At 33.6% G+C, this 6,260-nt stretch overlaps 1 pseudogene; it reads left to right on the forward strand.

The window, feature by feature from the left end:
• Window positions 1-4,271: 4,271 nt before the first annotated feature.
• On the forward strand, window positions 4,272-5,820 carry LOC129871114 (GEM-like protein 4; annotated as a pseudogene).
• Window positions 5,821-6,260: the final 440 nt, after the last annotated feature.

Here is a 6,260-nt window from a genome sequence, read left to right on the forward strand (position 1 = left end):
TTGATTGTTGGCCTTTGGCCTTTATTCTTTAAGTTATTGGTCGTGTTACACTCTATGAAGTGTTTTTCCTTACTTTTGAGTCTTCCGCTGTATGATTGGACCAGTGATCAGGCCAAGTGGTTCGTTTGGGGACCAACAATGATTTTTGAGTATCGGTCACATCTAGGGTACCCTCCCGAGGTGTGACACACTATTAAGGTCGACATGGAGGTTAAAGACGTGAGGGTGGTGGGAATGATGAATATGGAGTTGGTATAGAGGCGTATCCAAAATTTCGATAGGATGAGTGCATTGTTATGAAAAAGGGATCTATCATAGAATAACACTTTGAGTGTGTGTTCAAGCTACCATATCCTAAAATTTGATATCAAGTTTAATTGAAGAAAAACACTTTTAGGGTGTGTTTCGGTACGATGGAAGATTGCTATTTTTTCTGAAGAATAAGTGATTTTTTAAATTTATTTTTGATGTTTGATAAATAAGTTGAAAATAATATTTTGAAAAATTATTTGTATAAAATCTGTAAAGCCCCATAAATTTCTAGGCTTACAATTTCGATAATGGACTTGATAACATAATTAAAGTACCCTACAGGGTATACAGAACTGCTCAAGCAAGTGTCTTAAGGATATCTCAATGTATATTATATGGTATGACTTAGAAGTGTTTGAAATAGAAATAATAAAAGGAAAAAAAAGAGTGAAATTTATTATAATTGGCCAAATTAAGAGAAGTTAGGCCAAATTATAAACATGACAAGTAGCAGCAGCTATTAGGACTCTTGAGAAATTAATCTGAAAACAAATTAAGCTAAGGAACAAGTTGACGGATGAAAACCCAGGCTTCTTTATCACTGATATGCTGAAGCCATTACATTGGAGGTTCTGCAACTTGATATTCTTCAAACCCAGATTGAGTTGTTGGTTATTGTTGGCAAGCGTAGAAGTTAATCTTGCGAGAAGGGAAGAATCTTTATAAGCTTTAGTGATTGTTTTCTTGCTTCACACTTAAAATACATTAGGATGAATTATGATTTTATTTCCTCTCTTATCCCTTCGTTACCTTCATGTTTTATTCAAGATCTCGTTCTTACTTTAGTAAGGAAAATGCCGAGACTCACTGAGTACCGCTAGTGTGTACTGACGTTCTCTTTGTGGAACCTACATTGACCTATGTCAATGTAGACGCAGATGTTATAGATGAGTAGACTACGGGCTAGATCGTGTTAAGCTGATTTGGTGAGCTCCGCCTTTGACCGTGGAGTTTCTTCTCTTTCAGTTAAATAGTTTTATTCATTTGTCCGGTATTTGTTTTGAGGAATAGCCAGGAAATCTATGTCTTGTGCATTCCTCTTAGCAACTTCATAGAAGCTTCACAGATGTGTTTTAATTGGGTTTATGGCTGATCACGTTACTTGGGATAATTTTCAGTATATTTTAGTATTTATTGATTTCGATCTTTATTTGGATTATTTTATGAATTGTTAAGTTCGATTTTTTTCTATCAAAGGGATTAGTTAACTGTTTTTATATATGTATGCGGGTCTATGAGATGAAGGTACAGGTTAGAACAATCAAGCCGGTTCGTTCGGTTAAGTAAGACATCGGGTGCCGGTCACATCCTTGTGTAGAGAACGGATCGTGAAAAAATCTAAGAAAAACATATTAAGGTTGGCATGGGGGTTAAGGATGTGAGGGTGGTGGGGATGAGGACTATGGGGTTGGTATAGAGGCGTATCAAGAATTTCAATAAGATGAGTGCATTGTTACGAAAAGGGATCTACCATATAAATTTTACCAGTTTGATCTTTAGTTTCTTATCATTGAATCCGTTAAAATTTTAAAAGTTATGGGTCCAAAATTACTTCTTATCTATTCAAATATATATATATATATATATATATATATATATATATATATTAAATCGTTTTGATTGGAGAGACTAAAGCATTTTGTGCAAGCCATTGTGCAGTTAATTTTCCTCTTTGAGAATTTGATCCAAGAATTGACAATATGCCCTGTTTCACTATACTTTTCTTAGGCAGACGTCGTTTTGGTGGTTTACTCCATTCTTCGCAGTCTAGTAATTACATAGTATAATTCTTATAGCTAAGAAATTAAGTGTTGTTACCTTAAGCAAACAACAAAAAACATTCAATAGAGGATAGTGTCTAATTGTATGACAGTTCCAAGCTAAGAGTAAGAAAAAGAAATTATGAAGAATATATGCGTTGAGGGTAGTATTATTGGTATATGGAATGTTTGTTGTGAATGCAAATAAAAGGGGATTGTTTTCTTAGATCTAAATAATGTGCCCGCTTGCCTAGTGGATAAAGTTATATGGTACATGTTGTTGGTGGAGGTGACATATATAGATACTTAAAATAAACTAAATTAAATTAGCATTCAACTATAAAACCCGATACAAAAGGGGGACATGAAAAACTCGTAAGCTCATCAACACTACAATTGAGATAATTACTACTTACTTAACGGAACCTGTGAAAGCTAGAATAGTTTGTATAGTTGTGAGTATGAGGAGCATAATGGCCGCCACAGTTGAAGCTCCCACCCAAGGACTACTAAAATAATTATGCTTCAAATTTGCCTTCATTCTGTTCCATGGTTTTTCACAATGTTCAATTGCTTTTCTGATTTAACTGGACCTTTAGAGGCGATAAAAGTCGCCACAAAATTTAAAAATATCACCGGTCTCCACTGATTTTTAGTGGCGATTAAAGACTTTGATAGCCATTGATTTTTACTGGTAATTAAAGATCGCCACTAAAACCTAATGCTAAAAATCATTTTAAATTAATGATAAAATATAAATAGTGATCTTGAATGTGATATTTGCGTAAATCAACCTCATGTTTATATATCTAGGTAGTAATAGAGCTTTTACTTCATTTTATTCAAACTTTGAGTAACTCATTTTTCGACAAAACTTTGACCAACTAGCTTGATGTCTGTAACAAATACTTATATCCAAATGTGTTATTCCGACATTTTACAATTTATAAACATTTTTAGTTTGATCAAATATTGTACAATTTTAACCCTAATATTTTTCATTCTTAGAAATACTTTTCATTAAATGAAAAAATGGTTTTAAATGTTGTGTTTCATTGGGTTTAAATGTTCAGTTGCAAAGTTGTGCATAGAAGCTCCAGTTGACAATCTAATCCAAGTACAAAGGTCTCTCAAGTCCTTCCGCAAGAAGAAACTAAAGAAGATAGACATAATAGATAAATGTGTCCTTTATTTTGGCTTCATCTTGCATCTATGCCCTCCAACTTTGAGTGTGCATAAATAGACACCTAAACTTGTATAAAGTTGAACAAGTAGACATGGATATCCTATGTGGCATTCTATGTGTATTATGCCACGTAGGATGTGTATCTACTTATTCAATTTTATACAAGCGTAAGTGCTTACTTGTGTACATCCAAAGTTGGAGATCAGCTAAGCCCAAATTCAAGGGCGTGTTTATGTATTATGCCAAGAAGATATAATGGTTAGGAAAAAAAATAAAAAAATTACCTTACTAGTTTTGATAAGATGACTTTAGAATGAAAAGTTCTCTTTTACTCAACTTGTAAAAGTAGGTTAACATCACAAAGCAAATCTGCCAACTCAAAAGTTGAAAACACTACATGTGCACACAAATCTTGATTACAAAAACAAGTCAGCATGAGATTAGCTTACTGTAATTGACCAAATATCCAAAAGAAGAAATTGAGAAAGACCCAATCTTTTGATATTATGTTCACGGTGATGTTAAGGTCAACTTATGCATACTCTAACTACTCCACTAAATACCTGCTTTGGCAATAGACAGAAGCAAAGCCAGAATTCATCAAGTAATTTTTTGACCTATATATAATAATGATTTTCTTTATACATATTACAAAACATCATTTTTTGACAAAGAGTATTTAAAATATTATGTTAAGTTGTTAAACATCTCCTAACTTGTTTTGTTTTTACTGGAATTTGAACTGTAACATAAATTAATTAATGGACTGAAAAGCAATGAGAAGAAAAAGAATAGAAAGCAAAGGTTGAACATGCAATGCACTTTCACAAAGAAAATTCAAAGTAAAAAGCACAAGATCTTCTTTTTTGCTTGTTGCTGATGACCCATAGCTGACTCATGCAACAGTTAGTAGTTAAAAGATTCATCAACTTCTCCCAAACTGCTGTATATATACAAGGAATGTTCTTAAACCATCAACCAAATCATAATCATATATTAGTTACCTTCACAATATAGCAATTCTCTTCAAAATCAGAATACACAATGAAGAACTTACTCAGTGGAAAGGTGGTAACTGTTTCCATGAGTTCAACAGTATGCTCATTTGAAAGGCAGCCTAAAAAGTTACTGTCTCTATCTGCTAGCCAAGACTATGTTCCATCTGCAACTTCAAAGCACTTATCTAAAATAAAGCAAAGTGAGTATTTTCGATCCCCCGTCTTTTGATGAAGAATCAACTCAATATCCTTGAAGAAGATATCATTAAGATTGAATATTCTTGAATATGCAGGAAAATCTGTGATTGTTAAGATGAACAAGCTTGGAGAGAGGATGGACTGTCTTGCACAAGGCATCCGCGAGCATGGTAAGCACTCATATAATATTCTTGATATATATTATAAAGGAAGAGTATTTGAAGTTAGAAACTAAAAAGGAGTAGTTCGCCTTGGTTGAAGTTTTGTGATTGAAAACCAAATGCTCCTCAAACAAATTTTTCACATGTTATTTGCATAATACTGATGACTAAACTTCAACTTGCAAATAATGACTTAAGTATTATGAATTTAAGTTGCGGCCAAACACAATTGTAAACCTAAAGAATACAAACAAGTGAATCATGAAGTACTAAAATTCATGCAAGTAGCACAATTTACATGTATATATGATTGAAAGTATCGATTTGAATGTCAGTAATGGGTCATCTTTAATTGTGCAGTGAGCCTTAGACCGAAGCTAACAGAAACAGTGAAGGGAAAATTGAGCCTCGGAGCGAAAATTCTTCAAGTTGGAGGGTTGGAGAAGATATTCAAGCAGATGTTTAGTGTTAGAGATGATGAAAAGCTATTGAAGATTTCTCAATGCTCTTTATCAACTACAGCTGGTCCAATAGCAGGCCTTCTCTTCATCTCTACCGATAAGATTGCTTTCTGCAGTGAGAGATCAATAAAGCTCTTATCTCCAACTGGAAAGTTGCTTAGAATCTACTATAAGGTACCACTCTGCCCCGTTTTTATTTTAACTCTTAATTTTATAGTAATGTGAAGCATAATCTAATAAACCAGTTCACAATTGCAGGTATCGATCACAATAAGTAAGATAATGAAAGCAAAAGAGAGTGAAAATAGAAAAAACCATCACAGAAGTATATACAAGTAATTACAGAGGATGATTTTGAGTTCTGGTTTATCGAATTCCTTAATCATCAAAAGACTCTGAGATATCTACAGCGGCAGTTTCAAGTACTTCATGCAGCTAAGAAGATAACTACTACATTTTTTTTTTTCATTTTGATTCGTAATACGCCCATTCATCAATGTAAAATGTTGATGCACAAATGTACAGATCTTTTCAAACTTGTAACTATCTTCCATTGCTCAAAGGAGACTTTAGGTTTTTTAGGCTTTGATCCATAGTCTGTCAGCACGAATGTATAGACTTATTGTGCAGTCAGAAGGTTAATTCATCTTTTGGGACTTGGCATAGTCATCACTTCCTAAGTGTATGTTTGAGTAGCAGATTATAATGCTCCTCGAGAAGCATATTTAAAATATTATGTTAAGTTCCCAACAAAGAGAGCCCCCCTTGATAATAGAAACACAATAAATAACGGATGGTAACAAATAACAAAAGAAAAAAACTACATGAATAAAACTAATACTACGACTAACACGGTGCTTCACTCCCACCTTGTCTCAGACATTCTCATTCCTAATTCATTGCTCATAGTATGCCCACACATCCATCTCAACATCCTCATTTCTGCAACTTGTATCTTCTGAACATAAGAGTACTTGACTTTCCAAGCACTACTAAAACCAGTTCAAAAAAGGACGGAAAATTAGAGACGGACTGCGTCGCTCAAAAAAGCAACGGATTTTGAGACCCTGTCCATCGCGTTTTTATATATATAGTTTTTTAAAACTTTTTTAATAAAAAGCGACGGATAGAGACTATTTATCCGTCGCTTTTTTGGGCGGATTTTTGCTCCATATATAAATATA

This window comes from Solanum dulcamara, chromosome 10 (genome assembly GCF_947179165.1).
Source record: "Solanum dulcamara chromosome 10, daSolDulc1.2, whole genome shotgun sequence".
Lineage (NCBI taxonomy): Eukaryota > Viridiplantae > Streptophyta > Magnoliopsida > Solanales > Solanaceae > Solanum > Solanum dulcamara.